This window comes from Lissotriton helveticus, chromosome 2_1 (assembly GCF_964261635.1).
Source record: "Lissotriton helveticus chromosome 2_1, aLisHel1.1, whole genome shotgun sequence".
Classification (NCBI taxonomy): Eukaryota; Metazoa; Chordata; class Amphibia; order Caudata; family Salamandridae; genus Lissotriton; species Lissotriton helveticus.
Window position 1 is genome coordinate 793,637,586 of NC_136059.1, and position 27,823 is coordinate 793,665,408.

Genomic DNA, 27,823 nt, shown 5'->3' on the forward strand with positions numbered 1-27,823 from the left:
TGACCTGTGCTATTAAAACTTATAGTAGTGATTACATATGATTGGACATTGGAGCCCAGTCATTCATGATGGACTGAAGTATCTCACGACTCATTACTCCCACCTACATGTAGGGGTATTCTATCTTGTGAGAGGACACCATTATTTCTTAATTAAAAAAAAAGACTATTTTAGGGAGGCAAACTGTTAGTAGTCATGCTGCCAAAACATTTGAAAGGCTGTTGATAGGTTTCAACGTGTCCCAAATTCTTTTAAAGGCCTTTATTAGGGATGTTGCAACACATGAGCATTATTTAAAGATGAGTTGGAGGTAAAGAGTATATAGTAAAAGCTGGGCACAATAAAAAAAGGTAAATGACTTACCATCATACTGTGCATCCCTTTTAGGATAGCCTTTCACTAAAGAATGCATCACTGCTTAAATACATCACATTCAATACTGTAGATGTTAATGCCTACTTGTAGTCATGAAAAAGTTAGAAAGGTTTGATTTCCATAGTTTGTCGGTCTGTGATGAGCTGGATGAACTGTCTGATACGCTCAAGAGTGAATGTGACATTAGTCAGATTGAGGTTTATACAGCCCATATTACATGTTAACATCTTTGCAATCACATCCAAATATCTGTCTTTTGTTTTTATCCAGCAACCCCAAAGCCAGCTCCAAGCCCATCAAGGAGTCTGTCTCCCTACAGGGAAACAGGCAAAAAAAGAGGTCACATGGCTGAAAGATACGGAGCTCATACCAAAAGATGCAGCCCAGCAAGGAGTATACGGGGAGTCAAAGACAAAGCCACAAGCCAGGATCTAAAAAGTGATACCATTAATTTATCTTTTACTGAAAAGAATCTCAGTGTCATAGGTAGAGTAGGCACATCCCAGCAGCAAGCCAGCTGCAAGGCTGAAAGGGCAGGCCCTACCTCAGGACAGTAGCCACACAGCCCCCCCCCCCCCGCTGCAAGACCAGCAGGGTCACACATGAACTTAATAAAAGAATATGAGATATGGAGACAAGGTAAACATCACACAGGACCCAATCCTGCCAGGGAGCACAGGCAAGTCCAAGCCAATCTCACCTGTGTAAAAAACAAAGGGACGGCAGTCACTTGCCCTTCACCAAAAGGGTTCCATTACCTTACAGAGAACAGGAGCACATCAGCCTGAGACCCAGAAGAGCTCAGACTATGAAGAGCTGCAAGCCCAGCCACCACATACTAGACGACAAATTTCATCCATCAGTAGAGATCCAGTGCATTTTTATGGAGAAGGACCTCGGGCCCAGCCTCAAGTGTTGTAAGGAGCCAGGGAAAAGCAGGCTATAGAATTAGAACTACACATTCTCTATAAGCCTAGAATGGAGGCCAGGGTACCCACCCTGCCAGCAAGACCCAAGTCAGAAGCCCTGCAGAGACCAGAGGTGCTTCAATAAAAAAGGAGAAACAAAAACCAAATCAGAAAGAAACCGCTAGCAGAAATGGGAAAAGACCAAACAAGCTTGAGCAGTAACTCGCAGCCTGAGACAAGCAGCAGGATGTGACTGCCTCTCAGATGGAACAGACAAAACAGGAGGGTCCTGGACAGAGGTGGCACCTTATATGCGCAGTCCGAGAGTGAGGAGTTTATTTGTTTTTCTTTTAAGCAGTGCTTAGTTTGAGCCGGTTGTTTCCGGTGCTCCGCACCTGCACTTATATTTCAGTTTCCGCTCTAGTGACAGTCCACCACATGGTGGAGCTGTCTGTTTAATTTGAGATGAGCACAACAGCCCTGTTTATAAAGTCAAATTGCATTGAAAATGAATAATATCAGTTTCTCATGCCATTATCATAGCTTTGTGTGGTCTGAAATCATCTGAATTTTCCAGTCGTGGCCCGTCCCCTGCCAAAGAGGCGTGGTGGGCCAGAGGAGTGATGTGGGGGGGGGGGAGCATAGGGGATTCAGGGTGGGGGAATAGATAATAAACTTACCTGATCGCCTCCGCAGTCTGCTCCGTCCCGCTCTTCCTCTTTCTGGGAAACGCTCCCAGACTGCACTGGGCCAATCATGACACTGCAGGAAAGCAGCATCATGATTGGTCAGAGCGCTTAAAATTTGCGCTCCCAGGCAGACTGAGAGGCTGTGCCTGCTTTCTTCAGCCAAACAACGCAGCTGGGGCTGGAAAAAGCTATACTGCGCATGAGGTGTTTGGCCGGCCTGAAACGCTGGCAGCGCTGGCAGGAGCAATGCTTGGTGCACGCCGCTGTGGCCTTTTAGAGAAGAGCCCTGGTACATAAGATTTTACAAATTAAGCACTGCTTTTAAGTAAGTAGAAGGATGTCTATCTCTGTATGGACTCATCTCGTGATGTAAGGTCTTGGAAAAAGAAGCAAAGAAGCAATAATAAATATTTATTAGCTGGGCCAGAAGTGACACTTCAAACTACATTTTCCCTAGGAATGTAAATACAAATATAATTTGTTTTAGAGAAATGAACATTGTTTGCACTACAGAAAGATGAAAGGCTGCCTCTTACCAAGTTAATTGGATTTAATTAGGACTTCTTCACGATAAAATGGCAAGAAGTGGGGGGATTTAGTTGCACACATTTTCTTTGTACATTTCTCCCATGCATGCATGGTTGTGATGCATCCCATCCGAATAGTCTCTGCTATTCAAGTGCATATCGACCATAGTAAAAAAGCTGTAACACGTGTATAACGCAAACTACATATTAGCAGGGGATTTTTCAAACAGTAACACCCGCAGAAGGATATAGAACAAGTCAACGCAAGCTCGCGCCTGCAGTCTCTGAAATCACTAATCCGGAAGTGTTAACTCACATTAACAACTTTACACTACAACATAACTCCTAGCTCTGAAAACATATGGCACCTGCCATGTGCATTGCACGTCAAAGACTATCTAGTGCATGATCACAAAGTGTAAATAAAGTCTACAGCTATTTCACACTGGCTGCAACCAAAGCACACTGAAGCTAAGACACATTAGTGTGAACTTTTCACCCTCTGCTAAATCGCCCGGAGCTGACTTTGAGAAGGTTAGATTTATAAACAGCTGACTGGGAGGTTTCGCAGTGACTAGAATTTGGTTATGTTTTCATGAAATTGCTTGAGGTTTCTCCGGAGACCAGTGTCCAGGAGCGGAAATGTTTTTAACAAGAGTTTTTTGCAATCATGCGCCAATCTCTGCCACACATTAATTAATCTCCAAGGGCATATCTGTACCAGTGCGGGAATGCCAAGTGCAACAATGCAGTCGCTTCTAGAAAGGCTATATTATTCCACGGAGAAACGCATATCAGTGGAGAGTCCGTGAAAGGGATAATGACACATTTCAAAATATGCATTATACATACATATATTAAGTGTAGTTTGAATATTATTGTGCGATATCTGGGATGTTACATGAAATACATAAGAGTACTTAAAAGGCACACCTTTTAAAGATTGGGCAATTGAAAATAAACGATGTCGCTTTACCCAGGTAGCAAAATTCCTAAATTCATAAAGGTATTCGGTCTCATTTAAACTAATGAAGTAGCGCTTTAAACTGAAGAAAGCTATTTTTGCGCCTATTTTTTTCACACTAGAATTTACTTGAGTGTAGCACTAATTGCACTCGCTCAGTCAATTTGAGTGTCCGTATTACTTAAATCTTTGCTTTTAAAAGAACTAGTAGTAAACATTGCAAACACTCAAAGATTAGATGGAAAAACGAAAGCCCGTTTTTTGCTCTAAATCGTTTCGGGAAATAAATAGTTATCTTAGCATTAATGGTGTTCCACGGAATATTGCCGTTTGATTTAGCACTAAACTGTAAACGAGATATTGCATTTTTAGCCGTCTGGGGGAAAGATACGTCATATGTATTATATTATACTGTATTAGTTTAAATCTGGCACTTATAGACACTTTACTTACTCCCTTGTTCCCTTGTGTATTTTCTTCCAATCAGAAGGCGATAACGGATGCTCCACCACCTTCTTCCATCTTTCTTTTATTTTTAGGGACTTGCCGTGCCTATCTTCTCTCAAAGCTCGATACAGGTGGGTTACAAACTTACTGCCCTCCCGCCATGGCAATCATGGTGACTAATATTCTTGAATGTTCCAGGACTTTTGGGAATGTAGGTCAGAGGTCTCTAGCTGTAGCTGCTATTTTTGCATATTGCAAGAATTGTCCAGTGCCCAGATCAAATGATTATACCGCATCTTGATAGGTTATAAACCTGCCTTCTGGGTATAGGTCCGCCAACATCAGGCAGCCTCCCTCTTTCCACTTTTCAATGGTCATCGCTTACTCTATCTTTGCGAACTGTGGTATGGCCCAGAAATCCACTTCCGGAGCAAAGGGCTTCCTCCAGATTACCGTTTTAACCATTCTATCCCAAAAATTGGCCATTAATCGTATTGGGGGGAAGAGGGGGGTCATGTCCGGCCTGCTTTTTCCCCTCATAAGGAGGGCCGCCAACTGTTGGTTTCCATATGTGCCGGCCATCAAGTTCCTCTCCCAAGAGGATGCCAAGTCATGCCACTGTATTGCATGCTGTAACTGTGATGCCAAATATAATAGTGTTCCAGGTCTGGGATTTCCATTCCTCCTCTTTTCCATTGTAGTTTCAGTATCTCAAGGCTAACCCTGCATCACTTCGCATTCCATAAAAGAAATGTCAACAGCACATCTATTTCTTTGAAGACTCTGCGGGGGATTTCATAAAAGAACCCCTGCATCACGTACAGGCATCTCAGCAGCACCACCATTTTATTAAGGCGATTTTGCCCATCAGGGATAGTTTTAGGGTATTCCAGAAGAGGACACTTCTGTATAGTCCTCTACACGATTCGATCCATGTTCAGCTCATAGAACCGGTCTCTATCCCTAGCAATATGAATGCCCTGGTATCTGACTGAATCCAACTCTAGAGGGAGCTCCAATTGTGGGAGTTGTGATTCTTCGTCTCCTGCTGGTCGGATGATCGTGTATTATTGAGGTTTTGACTTATTGATTTTTAATCCAGACGCTGACGCAAAGTTATCCTGTGCTTAATCAATAGTGTCATAGACTGCCTCGAGTGGTTGAGGTACACCAAAGCGTCATCCGCATATAGGGAGATATATGTTCTGTTGGTCCAATTTGTATCCCATGTCTCTTGAGTGCCACTCTTAGGTGGCAGGCTAGAAGCTCCATTGCTATTGCAAATATCAAAGGGGACAGCGGACAACCTTGCCGTGTCCCTCTTTGGAGCTCTAGACTGGCTGACACGTAGCGACCAGTACGAACCCTTGCCATTGGATTGTGTATAGTAGTTTAACTCATTCGATGTAATGTTCTTCTGTCTTAGTCCCATTTTTTCTAGCACTTGCCATATATAGTCCCATCTGACCAAATCGAACACTTGTTCTAAATCTAAGAAGGCAATAGCGCTATTTCCCGGTCTCCCTTCCAGTATCTGCATGACATGTGACAGGCGGCTGATGTTTCTCAGGATATTCCTGTGGGGTATGAAGCCCGATTGGTCTTCATGTATAATCTGGTGCTTATACAGGAGCAAGCTGGACACCAAGACATGACTGATGAGCTTCAGATCCACATTTAACATGGATATGGGTCTATATGAGTTTGGCAGCGTTGGGTCCTTCCCGGTTTAGGAATGGGCACAATGAGAGCCTTACGTAATGACTTCGGCAGTTCCTTTGTCTCTTGTGTCTCAATTATGGTCTCGAGTAATCTTTCTGCAAGTACTTCTGGGAATTGTTTATAAAATTCAGCCGTCATTCCGTCAGCGCCTGGTGACTTGAAGGTTTTCTTCAGTTTAATCGCTGTTACTAATTCCATCTTAGTTAGTGGGGCCCCAAAGACATCTTGGGCTTCCTGATCTAGACTAGACAGGGCAATCCCCTACAAGAAAGGCTCCATCATTGAGGAAGGAACCTCTAACCGGGCCTCTGTGTAAACTTTTTTGCAGATGCTCCACAAATACAGCATTTATTTTGTGCTGCATGTATTTCATCCTCTGACTTCCGGGGTCCCTGATTACCAATATTGGTTTGGGTTGCGTTAGGGGTTGCGCCAAAAAATGACCAGCCTTGTCCCCTTCTATGTACCATCACTTCCTGCCTTTAGTATGGTTGCATTTATCCAGCCTGTCCCACAGCTCTCCTACCTTTTGTCTCCGCTCCGTCCAACCCTGGAGACCCTCTATGTTTGTGGTATTTGATGCTGCTAGCATAGCTAACTTACGTGCTTGTTCCTGCAGGTCCCTTTCTAGCACCTTTTTGACTCCCATCTCTGTTGTCATGCAGACCCCCCGGAGTACCACTTTCATTGCGTCCCACTCCGTCACCCTAGTATTTGATGTCTTCCAGTTGGTATTGAAGTAGCCTCTCAGCTCCGTATCTATAATATCTTTATATACCGGGTCCGACAGAGCTTCGACATTAATCCTCCAAAGTGGAATTGTGGGACGGGCCTATTCAGAGTATAGTTTATTAGTAAGGGGGACGAACAGGTATCATTCCATATATTGTGCTGCATCTACCCTGTACACTGTTTCCGCTTGCATCAAGAAATAGTCCAGCCTACTATATGTGTTTGTCGCTGGTGTATGGCACAAGTATGTTTTTGGTGTGGATGTCTGTGTCTCCAGATATCTACTAATCCGTAGTTAAATTACATATCTCTCATGGCCTCCCTTTTTAAAAAATATATTTTATTGAGTTTTTTTAACCCTTCTTTATCAAGGCAGTATATACAAATGGTGACACAAGGTTATGATACATTTCAAACACATTAATAAATGTTAATAGATCACACACTTAGAAAACAAGAATACTATCGAACATTAAGTGGACAGGGTTTCACAGACATTAAATTAATTATTTATATTTCTTTTGATTTATATTAACTAATACTAAGTAATTTACCATGCCAGACAGAGGATCTCCACATTAAACCTTGCAAACCAAACCTAATTCATTGGATCCATTCTGATATTAGCGACCATATTTTAACTCCCATGTCTCTTTTCCTTCTCCCTTTAGTCTTGTAAATTGATAGTTCAAAATTGTACATGGCTAAGAGTCTTGATCGCCAATTAATAAAAGTAGGTGGATCCGGCCTTATCGCCTCGTTAGTAATACAAGCACTTACCACCGCCATAATAATGCATAAAAGAGCAGTTGTGGGTCTCGATCTTATATTAGCTGCCCTTTCAGACCCTACAACAATATTTGCTAATTCAGCCGTTATTGTCATGAGGTTTCCGAATATTATACCCAAGAAGTTCTAAATTTCTTGAAAAACTCCCCCAATCTAGGACATGAGAAAAACATATGAGTCGAATCCGCAGCAAATAAACCATACCTATTACATTTGTCCCCCACTGTTGCACCCCATCTAGCAATCTTACTTCGAGAATAATATAAATCATAAAGGGCCATATAATGCTGAATGCGTATTCTTTATGTCATTAAAACTTGGTTAGCAAGCTCAAGGGATTTTATTATATTAATATCCCTAACACGCAATATATTTTCCCATTTTACTTTCCAGATATCCAGATCATCTGGAAATATTTCCACTAATTGTTGATGGAATTGACCGATTGGTGTTTTTTTGTCATTTTTTCAATTATGGGAATTTTAACAAACTGATGTCCCATTCCTGACCCCTGCCGAACCAGAAAACTGCGGATTTGAAAGTATTTAAAGAAGTCTTGTTTGCCTAATCCATACTTCTCCTGTAGATCTGAGAATGCTAAAAATTGGCCCTTATCAAACATATCCCCTAAGCATTGTATTTCTTTTAAACCCCATCTAATTGTCACTTGATCCCGAAAGATTATAGGGAGCAGCCCAGGAGCATGAAACGGGGTATAACCATTCAAATTTAAAAACACATATCTTACGTTTGATTTGTTTTTAAACTACGTAAACTGCCTCAAGTATCTTAAACTTTGTTTTTTTAAGTTACCTTAACTAAACAACCATTTTTTTCTTCTCGCAGCCCAAATTCATAAATTGATGGTCTATGAAAAAAAAGGGATCTCGGCTTTAGCCCCGACTATCAAGGACCCCATATATTGCATCATAGCTGCCCAATAATATATCATAAAATGTGGAATACCCCAGCCCCCACGGTTTCTTGGTAATACCATCTTCTTATATGCCCTTCTCTGTCTTCGGTACCCCCACAAAAATCTGGAACATATCCTCTCTAATTTAATAAAACACGACGAGGAAAACTCTAAGGCGATTGTTCTAAACATATAAAAAATTTTCGGTAAGACCAACATTTTTAATACGTTACATCTCCCCTGGAGGGATAAATGAAGGTGGTCCAACGTTTCCAAAGTTGCATTCACCTTCTCCATCCCCGGATTAATATTCAAATTGTAAATGTAAATTGATACTTGTATAGCGCGCTACTCACCGCAAGGGTCTCAAGGCGCTTGTACGAATACCGCTGTGGAACCCATCCTGGCTTTCCCTGGGAGGTGTCCACTCCTGGGCACCCCCAAGGTGGAGGCCAGGCATGCTTAGCATTGTGGGGGTTGTTGTGGAGATTAAGCAAGCTATTGCCCAGAGTGGCAGAGTGGGACTCCATGATTGGAATAGGCACCGAGGCGAGAATTATCAGGTCCGTGGAATTTTGAGCCCAAGACCTGCCGAGGCGGGGAATTGAACCCTGGTCCCAGGCTAGATCTCTGAATCAGGGTCTGCGGCTCTAACCATTGAGCCACACTTCTTCACTTCTCACGCTTCTTTTCCACCACAGATGTAATTTTAATTCCCAGATATGTTACTTCGGGGAACGATTGACATATTTACCAGGGGATCTGTACCTGAGTAGAGTACCTGAGTTTTCTGTGCTGATTTAGCTTATTCAAAAATAAATAAATATGTAATGCAAATGAAAGTGGAGAGCCCGGGCACCCGTGCATTGTACCCCTGATAATATTAATTTGAGCCATCACCCCACTTTTATTTCTATTATTTAGGCCACATATAATCCACGAACAAATGGATAATCTACCAGTCATTGTTATACAATTAAGTTAATCAGACCTTGTCTGCCCTGCCCGTACCCTAAACTATGCTCCAAAATAAATTAAGAAAACATTGTCTCTTGTATACAAATACATAACATAACCTTAAAGCCATATGAGCAAAAAAAACAAACGTGCCTTCCCCCGCCCCTGCCCACCAACCCTCATCCTTGCCCACCCAAAACTGCTCTACGCCCCACCCCTCTCCCTCCCAAAAGAGGCATAAGGACTAAATCCTCTGTGATGGGAAGTGGATTAAGAACACTCCCCCAACCCCCCCCCCCCTGAAAAACACAGTGACACCCCCTAAATCCACCAAAAGAGACAGCCTATCTGCCTAAGAGCACATTTTTACAATTATTTATAAATTCATTTCACATTGTACTCACAAATTTCTTTGCTGCTATTTTAGATACAACAAATTGTGTTTTGTCCTGATATTGTGTTTTGTCCTGATATATGATTTTTAATTTGGCTGGATTAAGCAGATAGGCATGTGCCCCTTTAGCCTGGAAAAGTGGAATCATTTGGAGCAAATGCCATCTCATTTGAACCGAGGCCTGACAGAAATCCGGATGAACAAAAAATTCACAACCCTTACCACCTCTCTCCTGCCTGGCCTTGCTAAGTCAAATATTTATTCCTGCAGCAAATCAGTATAGCCCTAGGCTTTTCATTTGCCCCCCTGCTGTACCTCGCTGAATAAATGGGAACCTATGTGCTCTCTGATGTTCTACTTCCCAATTCCAGTGCTTATTTTTTTTTAGGATTGCTATTAAATCTACCCCTGAGGCGGAAAGCCGGGGGCTCATACCTTTGTGAACGCGCTATAGAATGTTGTAGACTACCTGCTATTAAAGACTGTAAATATTTTAATTTGCACTTTTAAAAACTTCAATTGCTTAAAACTTCAGCGCGAGATTTGTTTCGCGCTGAAGCTAATACAAACATTCTTAAGACACGGTGCAGCCGATTTGCGGGCTGACACCGGCTTTCACACACTTCACGCGCCATATTGCGCTGAGAAACGGGTCGCGTTCTAGTTGTTGGACGCCTCCCGCCCTCCCTGCCTATTTAAATCCCGATCACTAGCAGAACGGTGATTGCTATTAAATCTACCCCTGAGGCGGAAAGCCGGGGGCTCATACCTTTGTGAACGCGCTATAGAATGTTGTAGACTACCTGCTATTAAAGACTGTAAATATTTTAATTTGCACTTTTAAAAACTTCAATTGCTTAAAACTTCAGCGCGAGATTTGCTTCGCGCTGAAGCTAATACAAACATTCTTAAGGCACGGTGCAGCCGATTTGCGGGCTGACACCGGCTTTCACACACTTCACGCGCCATATTGCGCTGAGAAACGGGTCGCGTTCTAGTTGTTGGACGCCTCCCGCCCTCCCTGCCTATTTAAATCCCGATCACTAGCAGAACGGTGATTGCTATTAAATCTACCCCTGAGGCGGAAAGCCGGGGGCTCATACCTTTGTGAACGCGCTATAGAATGTTGTAGACTACCTGCTATTAAAGACTGTAAATATTTTAATTTGCACTTTTAAAAACTTCAATTGCTTAAAACTTCAGCGCGAGATTTGCTTCGCGCTGAAGCTAATACAAACATTCTTAAGGCATGGTGCAGCCGATTTGCGGGCTGACACTGGCTTTCACACACTTCACGCGCCATATTGCGCTGAGAAACGGGTCGCGTTCTAGTTGTTGGACGCCTCCCACCCTCCTCAGTACTCACGAGCTCTGGGGATAAAAACAATATGTCATCCCGTCCGCGCAGCGGGCGCGCCGGCGAGCCCGTCTGCGCCCGTCCGCGCCGGGACCGGGCCTAGGGCCCCGACCCCTGGCCAGATTTCATCAGATTGCAGGATAATCCATTCCCGAGCCTCCTTATTAGAGCTACGCACCCTTTCCAACTCTCGATGCTTGGTTCACGACCCTAGCAGTCTTATACACAACACCGCTATTAACTGTACTAATTGTAATACCACGATCTTCATAAACAATCAAAAAATTCCACCTAAAGTAATATCAGCAGCGAAAGAAACTGACTATCTCATGGCCCTGATCAATGCAAGATCAATAAGCAAGCATAGACAAGAAACAGCCGACCTCATTATAGACAACAATCTAGATGTCCTCTTCGTTACCGAGACCTGGCTGGATGAAGCATCCGGACCAGACCTGGTTATTGCTGTGCCTCACGGCTATACCATTTACCGTCTAGACAGGAAATTACAACGAGGGGGGGGACTGGCAATTATTGCCAGAGAAGGATTTCCAATTAAAATAACACCCATTTCAGTAACCACATGTGAGGTATTTCAATTTAGCATTCGCTTCACTGCCCTTTATAGTTTCAAGGGACTACTCTTATATCGTCCCCCTGGAACTAGAACGCCTTTTATAAACACCCTCAATACAATAATGGAATCATTAATCATGGAGGAATCCTTCACAATTCTGGGTGACATGAATTTTCACCTGGACTTGAAAGAGGACAAGGATACCCAGACCTTGACTATGGATCTGGACATGTTAGGACTCAAACAATTGATCACGTCCCCGACTCACCAAGCTGGACACATTCTTGACGGTATTTTTTCCAATGTTGAGACCCTACAGATTCTTAACATCCTGCCATTGCCTTGGACGGATCATTATGTCATATTCACTAAGCTGACTCTAACTGATACTTCAAAGATAAAAGCTATGCCACCGAGCCCAACCACTTTCAAAATCTGGAAAAATATAAACCATACTGAATTAACCAATCTACTGGACAGCTCTTGTCCATCACTTTCCGCTGACCCATCCATTGCCACTCAACAATTTCACGACTGGCTGAGAAACGCTACCAATATCTTAGTTCCAACAAAAAAAGTCTCCACGAACAGAACGACTCCTTCTGCCCCATGGTACACTGATGAGCTTAGGAGACAAAAACAGCTTAATAGAAGCAGGGAAAGGAAGTGGCGTAGAAATTACGATCCGGACGAGAAAGCGAAATATAAAGAGTCACTATCAGTGTATAAAGATATGATTATGGAAGCAAAGAAAACATTCTTTTCAGAAAAAATCGACAAAGCTAAAAACTCAACTAGACAATTGTACGACATTACCAGAACACTATCTGGCAATGCACCAGATCTTACCCCGCCTGCCTCTCAATCCTTCTGTGATGAATTGGCTAAATTCTTTTACTCCAAAGTCAATGATATCTATCAGGCTTTTTCTTCAAACCCCCCAAACTCGCCCTCCCTTAAGCCTGTACAGGACAATGAATTTACGAGTTTTAAACCACTGACCATGGACCAAACTAAAAAAATAGTCTCTTCTTTTAAGACTGGATCCATATTGGATCCGTGTCCATTCTCGGTTCTCCCACCAGTGATGAATACTCTCATCCCGATGATCACTTCAGTCTGTAACACCATTCTAGGCTCCGGAATCTTCCCTGATTCCTTAAAAAACACGATTGTGAAGCCTCTGTTGAAGAAAGCTAGCTTGGACAAGACCGACCCAAAGAACTATAGACCAATCGCAAGCCTACCTTTCTTAGCCAAAGTGGTCGAAAAGGCCATGAATCAACAGCTGGTTGAGTACATCGAGACACACCACCTACTGGATGACTCACAATTCGGCTTCCGAAGACACCATGGCACCGAAACCGCCTTAATCAAGGCTGCGGATGACATAAGAACCATCCGAGATCTCGGTGGGACAGCTGTCCTGGTCATGCTGGATCTGTCGGCGGCTTTCGACACGGTCGACCACAACACTCTTATCGACCGTGTCGAAAAGATGGGCATCCACCAATCGGCGAGCAAATTGATTGCCTCATTCCTAGCCGACAGATCACAGGCAGTCACCATTGGCCCTTATCAATCTATCAATCTGTCATTACCATGTGGGGTTCCTCAAGGCTCATCCCTAAGTCCGACACTTTTTAACATCTATGTGTCGGACCTTGCCAATGTCATCAAGGCATATGGGATGAGCGTAACCTCCTATGCAGATGATACCCAGTTGGTTTTGGGTATTAAAGATAATGGACCAGAGGTGGCTGACCGATTTCGGCGCGGAATGCTCGCAATCAGCGAGTGGATGGCATCTAACTGTCTTAAGCTAAATTCCGATAAGACGGAAGTGCTAATTTTCGGACCCCTCAGACCAGACTGGTCATCAACTTGGTGGGCACCGGGAATGGGTGAGCCTCCGAAGCCAGCACTCAAGGTTAGGAACCTAGGAGTAACTTTCGATGTGGACTTAAATTTCATGGCACATGCAAATAAGGTAGCGGCAACAGTCCACCATAAATTAAGGCTGATTAGGAAAATTCTCCCATTTCTTCCAGTTACTGCTGCAAAAACACTAATTAGTTAATTAGTGTTAACTTCCCTTGACTACTGCAACGGGCTATTTTTAAATGCCCAAACCAGGATAATAAACAAGCTTCAGTCATTGCAGAATGCTGCAGCACGGCTCCTCTCAGGAACACCTAAATTTTCCTCAGTATCTGACACCCTTAAAAACTATCATTGGCTAACGATCCGCAACCGAATAAAATTTAAATCTTTATGCATAGTTTACAAAGCATTACATGACCAGGCTCCCCAATTTTTTAAGGCAAAGCTGACACCCTATAAACCAACCAGACTGCTTCGATCAACCACTCTGAACCATCTAGTGGTCCCTCGATCCAAGACAGTATCTTGGGGAGACCGTCGCTTCCTGGTTGCGGCTTCAAAGCTTTGGAATTCCTTGCCACTCTGCATCAAGACCTCTCCTTCACTTATGCAATTTCGAAAACTATTAAAAACCTGGTTATTCGATCAGTAGTCCAATACAGCCTGCTATGAGCGATGAGGGAATTAATGGAATCATAGCGCCGAGACGCCCACGGGTATTCGCCGCGCTCAATAAATTACAAAAATAAATAAATAAATAAACAAGTTCGGGGAAGGCTTCAGAGAATAGTTCAATAACAAACTGCCTTAAAACTTTGCCTTCCCATCCTTCTGGAATACCCAAAATACGTAAATGGTTCCTTCTGGAACGATTCTGCAGATCAATGAGCTTCCAATTGGTGTCATCTTTTAAAGCTTGCAGAGATGCTATTGTGGCCTTCTGCTGTACAATTTCATCTTCCATTGCTGAAATCCTCGCCTCAGCTTCTCCAATTCTTGTAGAGATCTCTGTGCAAGTCTTTGCAACTCGGCACACGGTATTTTGTCATTTACGAACAGCACCCTGAGTCCGCAGTCCCTCCGCCTTAGTCTCTTCCTGATGCGCCATTATAACTTGATATATCGTACTTAGGGTAATTTCACTTTCTATCCCAACATCAGCGCCAGCTATTTCTCCAGATTTATTGCCCAAACCTCCATTCTTATCAAATTGTGGGGAGAACGAGTAATCCCACACTAATGATCCAGCTGTCCCAGAAATCTCTTTCGATACAGGGTTACCAGTGTCCCTTAATTTACGCACTGTCCCCTTATTAATGGATACCTCCAGACTCAGTTCCTCATCATCCTGCTGGTAATAACTAGTGTCACTTTTATCATCTGCCCAATCCCCCCCATCACTCTCATTCTCAGAAGAGTTAGACGGGTCCGAAATTGAATACAACTTCCTCCCTGAATCCCCTGAATCCAAATCTTTAACTAGTTTCTTATCTGGGTAGCCAATGTTTTGAGAGATCCGAGCATTGTCCTCCCCCTCCTGGATTTTGGTTGTCAATACTCTGGTTTCTATTCTCCAGGATTGGGACATCTCCCTGGAATTTAGCAGGTATCCTTGCTGCTTGTAGGGGGTAGGGCTGCTTAAGTGTCTCAAGTGTCCTGAGTGCTTCTCCCAACTCTTTTGTTTTACTAGAAGCTATATTATCAGCTAAGGATGCCTCTCTCTGGGAAGAGGTAGTTTGATGAGCAACAGTTCCACCAACCTCGCCATCATTACTCCACAAATACTCACTTGTACCCTCACTGCTGCTCTGTAAAGCCCCTTCTTTATTCGTTGTCATTATTACTGGCCCAGGCAACGTTAGTGATACTTGTTTCTGTTTCTGTCCCGCTACTTCTGCAGTTACATTGTTGCATAGAATAGTTTTCACCACAACTCCAGGGGGCACATTTATCTCTGCATGCGCCGGGTTCTTACCTCCACCCAATTGTTGTTTTAAAATCCCAGGAACCGTTTGAAGCTTTCGCTCTCTGCCGCCTCCCCTCTGCATAGAACCGGGAGGAGAGCCGCTAACTTCTCGGCATGCTCCGGCATCACTGGCAGGTTTATTTCCACTCTCGACGGGGGAGGAGGCAGGAGAGGCCGAGACTACGGACGTGGCCGCTGCGGCCCTCAGGTTCTTAGCGCCTTTGTTTGTAATCTTCGGGCCATTGTATTCCCTGATGACCGCACCGAAGATTTGGCCAGCCGCCAATGCCGAAGCCGCCAATGACGTGGTTCTAGGTACCACTGAAGCCACAAAGTGGAACACCGCAGTCCGCAGCGACCGATATGTGCAGCACTCGGCGACTTCAAGAACAGGTACCGCCTCAGCATTACACTATCAACCTATTGTGGTATCCATTTTCTTAGGAAACAAACAGGGGGGAGGATTTTCGGAGGAGCGTCTGTAACCAGCTCACTCGATCGCAGCAGCAACCGCCATCTTGCTTCCCCAAAGTTCCCTCATGGCCTCCCTTTGGGTTTAGTTTCTAATTTCTGTGGAAGTCTGTCCAGTGCGCCATTAAATGCGCAGTTGAAAATCTCCCGCTATCAGTAATTCTGTGTCTGGGTTAAGTTGTGCCTGACTGAGGGTCTGACTGACTGAGGGCCTGACTGAGGGTCGATCCTAGGAAGTCTCCGTCATCACTGTTGGGTGCATATATGTAGATCAGGCACGTCCATGACCATCTAATGTGCCTTTGACTACTACGCATCTACCATTAGGATCCGGCTTGGCTGAGTCATTTTAAAAGGGACCCCCGGTGCCACCCACACCAACACACCCCTAGAGAACCTTTAGTAAGACGCCGCAAATATCTGACCCCTCCAGCGTCTTTGAACATACTTAAGGCAGTTCCCCCAGAGGTGCGTTTCTTTTAGTAATGCTATTGAAACCCCGTAACGTTTCAGGTAGGCAAATACTATTGTATGTTTTACAAAATTATTCAGACCCCAAACATTCCAAGTTATAAACTTGTAGATACGTCCTTGATTCATCGTGACATTAAATTGACCCAAAGTTTTTTTCTGACACTTACTGAAGGACCATGTCTCACCCGACAGCACCAAATAGCAGCCGTATATTTTCCCCTCTGTGTGTCAGAAATCCAGATTTGTCTGCTGGTTTTGAACACATTCCCAACAGCGCAATTTCCCAACCTTCCCTCCTTCCCCCCCATAGGCAGTAGCTTCCCATTCCCCGATACAACCATGGCCTAAGTACCTGGGGCTACGCCCCACCTTTCTTGCCCTCCCTCCACTCTTATCCCTTATACTTTATCTCTGTAATACTACCCTAACAGGATCAGCATTAAAATGTGTAACTTAAATGTCTATGTACCTATCTAGATAATTATCAACACTAAGACACAGCCACGAACCCTGTGGGACCCTGCTGGACCTGCCAGCCCGCAAGGCCATTCACATAGGGGAGGCGACTGGGAAGTCCTAATGAATCTTAGTGGCAGATCCACGCAGCATAGCGTCCCGTAAGGATTATTATCTCCATGATGTACCCACCCGTTCCGGCACCTGTCATAGAACTTAGTAGCAATTTATAGTCCATCCACCATCTAGGACCGACCCCGGATTATCCTTTATTCACAGTTCTTTATCAACACTTGTCCACCTACTTGACCTTTCATCTAGTCTGCAGAATAAACTCTTCTGTCCCTTTTTATCCTTCTATGGTCCCCTTTAACTGAGATTAAGTTTCTTGCACGAGGCAGAGAGGGGAAAACTGATTTTGGAGCTGAATAGTCGTCGATTCTGTTTGTAATGTACCGTCCGCGTTGACCAGATTCGTCCAGACCCCGGTGCCTCCTGCGGAGGAAGTCGTTCCAAGCTTTCCCGTCATTGTCCTCTCAGCTGGCGACAGCGCTACTGCTGGTCTCGCCAACAGATTCTGGTCCGATCCCACCAGGCCTATCGATGCCATCCAGTCCACCACATCCGGTGGCGTGCCGTAGAAACGTAGTTTTGCAGTGAATAGCAGACTGTATTTAATATTATGTTCTTGAATACACCTTTAAACTTCTAGATAACCATTCTGGAGCTCCTGCAGTTTGCTGGTATAATCCAGAAATATTTGGATTGTCCGGTCTTCGTATTTCAACGGGCTTTTAACACGAATGTGTTGAAGAATTATGTCTCTGTCTCTGTGATTGAAAAGTCGAGCTATCAGCGCTCGTGGCAGAGCACCCGGGCTTGACGAGGGCCAGATGGCGCAGTGGGCTCTTTCAATAGCAAAAACATTGGAGCGTCTGATGTTTCCCATGGCTGCGGTAATCCATTCTTCTAAGGAAATGTCCACCGCTGGCCCTTCTGCTTTTATGGCAAATCCCACGAATCTGTGGTTGTTTCTTCTCAAGCGCCCTTCGGCATCCTTCACTCTATCTTCCGAATGAATGGTTTGGGTCTGGAGTGCCAAGATTATTGTGCAAAGCCGATTGACCTCTTCCCACAGTGTCCCAACTTCTTCCTCCGTTTTAGTAACTCTGTCAGCTGCCTTCCGTAGATCAAGGTGCAAGTGATTGATATCCATTACCATGGTATGCATTTTTGACTCCAGGGCGACCCGGGAGTCTCAAATGGCATTCAGAATGTCTGTTTTGTCTTGCGCTATCTTGTCGGTTCTCGTCTGGGCTGCTCCATCAGGCCGGGTCCTGTTACTGTATATTGTATAATTTTATTAGTTTGTCCTCCCCTCGTTGACTTGTCCTTGCCCATACTGGGACCACGACTTGATGTCATATACGGGGAGCGCTGAATGTAAATGTCTTTACTATCCTGTGTAGGAGGCCTTGTCCCTCACTGGTGCACACCAGTGGCGTACTGCATATTTAATTTCCAAGCTCTATTGTTCCCGTGTGCAGGCCCCTACCAGACCCGACTTTCGTGGTCCAGTACCTCCGGCATGGGAAAGGAGCTGCGTGCGGTCCCTCTACTTGCCTTTAGCGTGTTCAAACCAGTCTCTATGTCCTTGTAGAGGTTTGTTGCCTCAGGGATAATTTTTCTCAAGGTCCTCTGCAACTAATGGAGGGTGATGGCCCTCTGTGCTATTTATGCTTTCCTCTGGTGTGTAAGGGGGGTCTCGGCCCTGTACAATCGTTCCACTTCTCCCAAGGCTTACACTATCACTGCTTTCTGGCCTTGTTTATTTTGTTATTGCTGACCTCCCCGAGGCTAAGTATTCCTTTTCACGGTGACCTGGTCCTCCAATTCTCCACTTGGGCAGTCCTTCACAGCGCACCCCTCCTGGAGTTCCTCGGGTGGTGTTCCCATGCCCAGGAAATTTCAAGAGACCTCCAATAGGCCTATTTCAATTTATGCCCCCCCCAGCCGTAGGTATGCGCCTTTCAGGCTTGGCCAGGTCCAGGCTCTCATAGGTCTCACCGCCACACCCAGGAATACATCCAGCCGGCTGTCGATGTGCCACTCTTTCCCCTTGCTGATTCTTTCATACCATGCACCTCGGTCTGGCAACTCCATCGTGGGGTCGGGCACTCCCCATTTCACCAGCAGCATAGTTCGCCGCTTTTTCAATCAGCGGGCAGCTGGGCACCAGGTTTGTAGGTGCTCTAAAGTTGAGGAGATCAGCCACCACGATCGCGGGACAGTCCTTCAATGTTTCCCCCCAGACACCACCGGGGGTTGCGCCTGCTCATGTGAATCACTTTAGGCCTCCCATGGGCCTGTCTCGAGTTTTAGGCCTCCCGGCCACTCCCGTCATATCTCGGCCGCACTCCTCTGCTTCATCTGGCTCTGTGCTCTCAGGGGCCTCACGATTCCCTCTGGGAGCATTCACAGTCATTCACTGCTGCACTGATCTTTCCCTCGCCGGTTTATTCACACCTTGTTGCCGGATCAGGCATGGCCATCGCAGGGTCAGGCACTCCCCGTTTCTCCAGCTCTGAGTTTATGCAGCTCCTGGTGCTATCAGCGACTGAACCCCATGTTTTCTGGCTCACCAGGGTCTGGGTGGGTAATCGCCATGATTCTTGGGGGTATGTTGACTCTGCCGCCGCGATTATTGCAGGATCTTTATTCTAGCATGACAGAGCTCCGCGCTAATGCGTCTACTCGTCCATCTTATCTGGCCACGCCCCCATGATCTTGTCAAAACATACACTTCGACTACTTGTATTTGTGAGTAAATCTTCTCCCAGAAGCAATAAGTGGGCGTTCCAGTAGGGAATTCCTTCAAAGGAACATTAACAAACATACATACACTTACTTCCTGTATTCTTAACGGAGGACTCTGACCCAGAGAGACGAAGCCTTCAAGTGCACCAGGGCACTTGGTACATCGGCACACGAGGTCTCCTGCCCACTCCTTGCCGCACCCGCTTCGCGGGTGCCGCATCGCTGCTCTGTAACAGCGCCAGCAGCCTTCCTGGAGGAGACGCAAGGACCCATAGCGGCAAGGCGGTAAGGGGCGCGAGACACCAGCAGGGCTGCGAGCGTGCGGGGACTTCATTTCCTAGAAGTCCCTGCGAGACCACGGAAGAGCTTCCGGTCCGCTCTCCCTGCTGGCCCGCCCACCGCCCATCAAAGTTGTTAAAAAAGCGTTCCCGTTCTCGCCTTCAGCGGGACACTTACTTCCTGTATTCTTAACGGAGGACTCTGACCCAGAGAGACGAAGCCTTCAAGTGCACCAGGGCACTTGGTACATCGGCACACGAGGTCTCCTGCCCACTCCTTACCGCACCCGCTTCGCGGGTGCCGCATCGCTGCTCTGTAACAGCGCCAGCAGCCTTCCTGGAGGAGACGCAAGGACCCATAGCGGCAAGGCGGTAAGGGGCGCGAGACACCAGCAGGGCTGCGAGCGTGCGGGGACTTCATTTCCTAGAAGTCCCTGCGAGACCACGGAAGAGCTTCCGGTCCGCTCTCCCTGCTGGCCCGCCCCCCGCCCATCAAAGTTGTTCAAAAAGCGTTCCCGTTCTCGCCTTCAGCGGGACACTTACTTCCTGTATTCTTAACGGAGGACTCTGACCCAGAGAGACGAAGCCTTCAAGTGCACCAGGGCACTTGGTACATCGGCACACGAGGTCTCCTGCCCACTCCTTGCCGCACCCGCTTCGCGGGTGCCGCATCGCTGCTCTGTAACAGCGCCAGCAGCCTTCCTGGAGGAGACGCAAGGACCCATAGCGGCAAGGCGGTAAGGGGCGCGAGACACCAGCAGGGCTGCGAGCGTGCGGGGACTTCATTTCCTAGAAGTCCCTGCGAGACCACGGAAGAGCTTCCGGTCCGCTCTCCCTGCTGGCCCGCCCCCCGCCCATCAAAGTTGTTCAAAAAGCGTTCCCGTTCTCGCCTTCAGCGGGACACTTACTTCCTGTATTCTTAACGGAGGACTCTGACCCAGAGAGACGAAGCCTTCAAGTGCACCAGGGCACTTGGTACATCGGCACACGAGGTCTCCTGCCCACTCCTTGCCGCACCCGCTTCGCGGGTGCCGCATCGCTGCTCTGTAACAGCGCCAGCAGCCTTCCTGGAGGAGACGCAAGGACCCATAGCGGCAAGGCGGTAAGGGGCGCGAGACACCAGCAGGGCTGCGAGCGTGCGGGGACTTCATTTCCTAGAAGTCCCTGCGAGACCACGGAAGAGCTTCCGGTCCGCTCTCCCTGCTGGCCCGCCCCCTGCCCTTTCGGCGCTTACTACATAAAGGCAACTAACTCCCGCAGCGCGGGACGCAGCCCGGGCTAAGACTGGGCAAAGACAGGGCCGTTTGAGGCCGTTAGAGTACGGAAGAGTCCGGTCCGGCCCACTACCCTAACGTCTACCTCTCGGCCTCCTTAATACAGGTATTTACAAACAAACAACCTGAGTCCCTCATTATCCGGTCAAGCTATCACCGACCCCAGGTGTACAAGCTTTTGTAAAATGAACACGAGAACCACCAGGCAGAGAAAGAAATCTAAAAAAAAATGGTATAGGTGATCAATTACTAGGTCCAATGGATGACTTTCTGGCCAAAGAGAATACTTTTATAGATCAGAGCATAAGCTTAATCGAGGGCAGAGTTTCCACGGAACTGGCAATTGCGCGTCGCTCATCAATGGGATTACTTGCAACAGCAAAAACCCCGGAAGTAAACCTAGCCACAATGCAAACGGCGACGACAACTAACAGACTTAGTCTACCCAACAATGTCGATTTGTCAGCTTCACAAATATCCGTATCCCTCTCAGAAACTGATCTTGAGAATACCCCTGATATTTTTCCTGATCCCACACCCGAAGAAACCAGACAATTGAGAGGCAAGCGGGAGGGGGCTGTAAAAAAACGGAACACTAAAAACACATCGGACCATACTATAAACACCATAACATCTAAGCATCCAGTATTGCCTATTGACACAAACGTCCCAGTTGCAACTAATTACCCCGTTCCCTCAAGTAATAACGTGGTAACAATCCATCAAGTTCCGCGTGATCCCTCTGATTTTTTAATGCCAGTTTCACTAACTTCAGAACATATAGGAAGACAACGGGAAACAGCAAAATTAGTTACAGAGATAGCGTTTCTTTTAAACTCCCACATACGCCCACTAGAAACTAGACTTAGTAATATAGAGAGGCAGCTAACAAAAATCTGTGGCTCTTTAAAATTCACATCCCCACAACCTCATACCAAGCCCACTGCAAACTCAGAACACACTGTTCCTAAGGAAACTGCAACTGTACCTCCCCCACAGTCTAAAAAACAAACCACATCGATTACTTCGACAAACCTTACCAATCATAAGAAGCCGACCCCCATGCCTTTGGTCATCCCTTCTCAAACTAGTCCCCAACCATTACCCACTGTAAACTCCACCTCCACAAAAAATCCTGCCCCCAAAACACCTGCACTTAAAACACCCGCGCCAACAAACCCTAAACCACCTCAAACAAAAAACGCCCGAGACCGACAAGCGAACAAGTGCCCACCTTTAATTTACCACCTGAGGCCACCCCATATGTGGTAGTTATGACGGGGGTCCCCGAACTTATAGGTGAAGGGACAGAACCAAACTGGTCACTAAAGAACAAGGTCCAGTTTTGGTTGAATACTAATCGTCCCGTCCCGCCACCTTGGAAAAATAAAAGCAAAATCGCCTCAGTTTCCAGGACCTCGTGGGTAGGCTATAGGAAAAAAACAATCCGAGGAGACTGTATAGTCATTACGTTCGAGGATCCCAATATAGCCGACTATATCTGCTCACGGGATCATAACAATTCCTCCGGGGGGATTGTCACAAGACCCCTGTCTTACTTCTACCCGAAAAGGTTCAACAACAACAACTACCAACGTACTTTTGATAACATGTGGAGGAAGCCTATCCCGCAACCATGGGAGCTTGAACCTGCCGTCCCCAATCCTGTAACACGATTTACCGAACCTATTAACTTTCGGTATCCATCAAATTCGAACTACCAGCAGAGAGAAGTCCCATGGCAGATCGTGGGCCCTCAAAACAGATTTGGAAACTGGGAGCAATGGGAGAGACCATCTTACCAACCCTTCGCTCCCAATTATGAAGGCACCAGTAACGGCCAACACTGGCTAGGCTTCCCGACCACGAACAGGTTCAGTGGCCTGGAAATGGTCGATTGACAAACATCTAAATCACAGGAGCCCTTATCAACTACAATAGCACTTTTACACCCAAACCCGGGGCCTACCCAATCCATACCACACAATTACAATGTCGCACAGCAATCTGAACCCACCCAGCTTTCCATGATTTTCTGGAACGTTGCTGGACTCCGCAACAAGATTGAGGATGGTTCGGCAGCAGTCTTCTTGAACGATTATCAAATCATCTCCATTCAAGAAACATGGGCAATAGCTGCCCTCCACCTAGTGGGATATAGAACTTTTAACTCTCCCGCCCTTCCCAGTGTCTCAGGTAGACCCAAGGGGGGTCTGGTAATCTACATGGCCAACACTATTGTAGACATAAAGATCATCAAGACTGACCTTTTCCCGAACTTTCAGATCCTTACGCTCTCTGCAGGGAAAAAAACTCGCATATCAATAGTAAACATATATAACAACTTGGACCCCGACAAATTTCTGATCACTCTTGACCAAATTCAAGACAAGTTAACAGAGCATACCCACTATAAACAGAAAGCGGACACTTCCTATGTGATTTGGGGTGGTGACTTCAATTTGCATCCCTGCCTAAACATTGATGTCTGTGGAATAGTAGATGAGTCAGACAATCCTTTAACTCACTTTACCCACTCAGCAGTGGGGTCTGCTATGAACAAAATATTATCAGACTTGGATCTCCTTATTTTGAATCCTGTTCAACAAACTAACAATAAACTCGAGCCAACTTATAGAGGAAGGGGCCATGAGACCACCGTGGACTATATATTAATTACAGAAGCTTTAAAATCGCGAATTGGAACACTTAAAATCTTGGAAAACTGTCTCAGTGACCACTCCGCTCTCAGCCTTAGTCTTCAACTATATTACGCAAACCCTCTGATGGTAACAATAGCCAACACTTTATCACAGAATAGGCTCGAGTTGCATAAGACTAATGGCTTCACCATTAAATGGAATAAAGTGGACCCTAATATTCTTACGAAGAGACTTGTTACTCTTGCCTATAAAAACATCATGATCTGTCTTGATCCCCAAGCGGAGGCGAATCAAATCTTAGAAAACTTCAATACCATCATAGAATATGTCCAAAACCTGTTAACCAGATCTCATAACCAAAATAAGCAAAAGACCACAGGCTGGTTTAACAGGGATTGCACGAAAGCACAAACTAACTTGAGGAAAGCACTCGGAGAAACTAATAGAGACCCAATAAAGATCCAAGGCCTCAGAAGAGAATATACTATTGCCAGAAAGAGGAGGAAAAAAGAACTAAAAACATCCCTTTGGAAAGCACTACACAAGAGTGCACTCGCGAAGGACTCCCAGGCTTTCTGGAAAATAGTCAAATCCCCTTCATTAACTGATCCCAGCGGACCAAAAATAGACGTGGCCATTGATGAGATCACATGGACGAGTCATTTTTCGAAAATCTTTCAATCTACATCCAACAATGAGTTGTATCAGGCTGCACACAATCCAGTCACCTTCCCTATCTCTCTGGAAGTCGATCTACAAGATTTCGAAAAAGCTTTATCCCTAAGTAGGCCCCGGAAAGCTCCTGGTCCCGATGGGGTCCCCGTTGATTTATTCAAATTTCTTCCCGACCTCTGGACCCCAATAATTACGAGAGTTTGCATGGCAACTATGGAACTCGGATTGTTGGACTCATGGTCATCATCAATAATGGTCCCCATTTTCAAGAAGGGGGACAGGCAAGACGTCAAGTGTTATCGCCCAATCTCCCTTCTTGATTCCCTAGGTAAAGTGGTTGGCAGAGTCCTCCTTGGCAAATTGCAACAGTGGGTAGCGGATGAAAACATTCTCTCTGACCTACAGTTCGGTTTCAGGGAGGGCTTTGGAACTATTGACCAAGTATTGAACCTCTCCTTGCTTACATCTAAGTATACCCTCGCAAAAACAGGGACAATTTTCATGACATATGTGGATTTGTCATCCGCATTTGACTGTGTCTCACATTCCAAGCTTTGGTCGCTGCTGAGTAAGATGGGGGTCGACCCCCCCCTTTTGGACTATCTAAGGGAACTCTATAGCGGGGCCACAGCGAGAGTGAGGTTTGGTACAAGAGGAGAACTGACGGCACCGTTTGGGGTAGAGAGGGGAGTGAGGCAAGGCTGCGTCCTCGCCCCCTTTCTATTTTCATTATACACCAACGGTCTCGAAGAGTGTATGCTGAAGGGGGGAAGAGACCTCCCAAAAGTAAAAGATCGCCTGATCCCCGCTCTGCTCTACGCGGATGATGCCGTCATTTTAGCCCGAACCCCAATTGAACTACAGAAATTACTGACCAAATACGCAGATTTCATGGCTGCCCTGGACCTGCACATAAATATAAAAAAAACCTTTGTTATGGTGGCAGGTGGCGCAAAAAAACATGTAAAAACCATTTTTCTGAAAGAACAAAGAATTGAAAGAACCTCACAATACCCCTATTTGGGCATCATGATAGATGATGCCCTAAATTGGAAACCGGCGGCAGAGGCCAGGAGACATCTTTTTAAAAGAGCGATTATGGCACTTGTGAGATTCTCAAACAGACTAGGGAAAAAACCCCAAGTCGAACTGCTTCAAATATATGCCGCAAAGTGCCAATCCATTGCATTATATGGTGCTGGGATCTGGGGGCATATTAACACCAGCCCCATTCAAAAAGAGGAAAACTCCTTTATGCGATTCCTCCTATCAACACCACGAGGCACTTCCATCTATGCCTCGCACATTGAATTGGGAATCCCCTTCATTGAAGACCTGATTAAAATTCAACCTCTAATGCTTTGGAGAAGAGTCTGGTTATCCGAAGAAAATAACTTGACAAAAAATATTCTTCGAGATATCATGGAGTTGGACAACGCAAAAAAAATACCCTGGCTCACATACATTAGAAAATTCCTCTATGATCTAGGGATCGAGAAATACTATAACAACCCAGAACTAATGAGCGAAATTTCTAAAAAAGTTCTAAAACAAACAGCACTGAGCCACCTTGACTCCCTGAGACTAGCAACGATGGCCACAAAAAAAACTGCCATGCATGCAATTTTGATTCAGCAGACCTTGAAAATTCAGCCATATCTCACACTGGAGATTTCCACCTACGAAAAGATGCTCCTAACAAGGTTCAGATTGAACCTATTTTTCAGACTGGTGACTTTCCCTGATAAAAACAACTGGAGCACCCAAATGGTCCTGTGCCCCTGTGATGAGCATTCTCACCAGTCCACCATCCATACAGTACTTTTCTGTAAGTTCTATCACCCACATCGAAAGACATGGCTTATTCCTTTATTAAAAAAATGGGGTTATAGGCAGTGTCGCCCAGCGATGTTATCACTTCAACTTTTGGACTCTGAATGTACGGTATACCATGTACTAAACTTTTTAAAAAGTATCATGAGACATAGGAATAATTTGTAAAATCGTAATTCATTACCTTTTTTCTCTTCGTAATGTCTTAAAACGTAAATGTAATCGCCTTTTAAACAAATGTTTTTAATATCATGTTATCTTTTATGGCTTTTTCAAACTGTAAAAACCGAATAAAGATCATTATTATTATTAAAAAAAACATACATACATTTACGTATGCATTCACTTATCCAGGTGAAAATGATTTTGTATACGTAGCAATCCTCAATATAATTCCAGTTTTCTGGAGTAGCAGTCATGAAAGATTGAGAAGGCTTTCCTGATTGGTTGTCCCCTGTGCTGCTGTGTCCCCTACAATCTGTGCTGCTATATACCCAATCGTGTCTGAGGCCCTAGGGCTGGATTATTTTCATTGGTGGGTCCATTCTCAGAAAGGGAGCTGCAAGCTTCCTGCTTATATCTCCCCTAGAGCCATAATCAAGAAATACCATGCGGCTGCTGCTAGGAAGTACTTCGAAGGGAAGGTAAAACAGAGGTAGAATGTCTTTAATCTGGTAGTCAGCATTGTGGCACTGGACCACTTCCTGCCCCTCTCCTCCCAGTGACGATGCCTTCTCATTTGCTAGCAGATCTAGTATTGAGAACTATAGTCCAAATGAGAAACTACAAACACCAGAAAGAGGCGATACACAGAACTCCTTTAACTCAGGGAACCCAGGGCTCAATTAGCCGGAGTCAAGTGAACACCATTTATTGTGCTAACTAGAGCACTTTAAAGCCCATGAACTGTGTATATTAGGAGCTTGATGGAAAACAGCCTGAGTGTGCAAGTAAAGACATTATAAAAACTTTTAAACCGGGCTTGCCATGTAACTAACTGGGCGTTATGGCATTGGCAGTCAATGTATGTTGGTGGCATTGTGAAAGCTTGCAAAATTATCAGGACAATGAACGCAAAGTAATGGCTTGGACATTTTGGAAAATTGCAAGGTTCGCTACAAGACTATTAAAGTAGACTGTGCAGTGTTAGCCTGTGAAATACATAAGTTTACATGCCTCAAATGAGACATGATGAAATAATGTAAAATGTTACCAGAGACAATGGTAAATTCCAAGTGCATTGTGTTTCCCCTGCTTATTTTACTTTTTGGAACATCTAACTGTAACACCAGCGATGGCTGTCTGCAACCACATATTCTTTTATAAATCGGTGTGCTTTGATTTTCTCAGGGCAACTCCTCCTACTGTATGCCTACTGACTCCAGTACAGATCAGTAAAGAAACATAAAACTGAGATATATGACTGCATCGCAGAAAAGAATTTGGACATTCTGTTTCTGACAGAAACCTGGCTGGATGAATTCTCAGCTCCTGATGTCCTACAGGTACTCCCACCGCAATATGGGATCCTAAGAGTGGATCGCCCGATAAAAAAAGGAGGGGGCATAGCAATGATAATTAAATTATCTATAGACTGCTCGATGCAAGAGGCAAAGATAGGTTACTGCGAAGTTTCCTCCTTCACAATAAAGGCTAACGCCAAGCAGATGATAAATGG